Here is an 888-nt window from a genome sequence, read left to right as displayed (position 1 = left end):
CAATAAAGCCTTATTAATTAAGAAAGGAGTAGTTGGATGTTTGCAATGATTCAATTAGAGTTAAAGTTTGCCTTTGTACTATCTGTGAGAGCATGTTGAACAAGACAGTAGTGTGCACAAGGGGAAGGAAGCATTTCTTTTACTTCACATTTTAAGCAAGTCCTTAAGAAGCATCTTTTCTTTACAAATTATTGCTACAATACTTACAACTATTCTTACCTAAATGTTATTCATCAAAAACCTTTTACTGGAGTAACAAAATCAGATTTCTTTAAAAACATCAATAATAACACTAATAAGCCTTAAATTTATGTAAGGATAAGGTTAACAAATGCTTCTTTCAATATTCGTTTTCTTTCTTTTTATTTAAGTATGGAACGCTTCATGAATTTGCATGTCATCCTTGGGCAGGGGCCATGCTAATCTCCGTATCATTCCAATTTTAGTATATATGCTGCTGAAGTGAGCACTATTTCAGTATTCTTATTTGAGCCTCACAATAATGTGGTACTGCAGATGTTATTCTCTCCATGAGTTAGTTGGAGGTAATGAACTCAGTAGTATATCAGGTAGATTCTGACATCTCAGTGGTCTAACACAATAAAAGTTTCCTTCTCACTCAGCAGAAGTCTGATGCCATTCAGGTCACCCCCTCTATCCTGAAGATCTGGAACATGTGGCTCTAATGTTGCTTCAGCTAAGAAAGAAGGATGGAGGAGGTACTTGCTCATACTTGCCTTTACCTAGAGGTGACCTAAGTCACTTTCTTTCATGTTCATTGGCTTGAATGAATTACAGGGCCTCAAACTAACTGCAAGGAGATTGGGAAGTGTTTTGGAAAGCACTACCATTCTCTGCTGCACACAATTTTATGTATAAGGAAACTGA

General features: G+C 36.1%; 1 non-coding gene across 1 annotated transcript; it reads right to left on the bottom strand.

The window, feature by feature from the left end:
* Positions 1 to 366: 366 nt before the first annotated feature.
* LOC111821021 (U6 spliceosomal RNA) lies at positions 367 to 470 on the bottom strand. Its single transcript, XR_002824507.1, has one exon. It is a non-coding gene; the product is annotated as a U6 spliceosomal RNA (small nuclear RNA).
* Positions 471 to 888: the final 418 nt, after the last annotated feature.

This window comes from Trichechus manatus, unplaced genomic scaffold, assembly GCF_000243295.1.
Source record: "Trichechus manatus latirostris isolate Lorelei unplaced genomic scaffold, TriManLat1.0 scaffold00059, whole genome shotgun sequence".
Taxonomy (NCBI): domain Eukaryota; kingdom Metazoa; phylum Chordata; class Mammalia; order Sirenia; family Trichechidae; genus Trichechus; species Trichechus manatus.
Note: the sequence above shows the minus strand (reverse complement) of the source record. Positions and strands in the feature narration are given on the sequence as shown.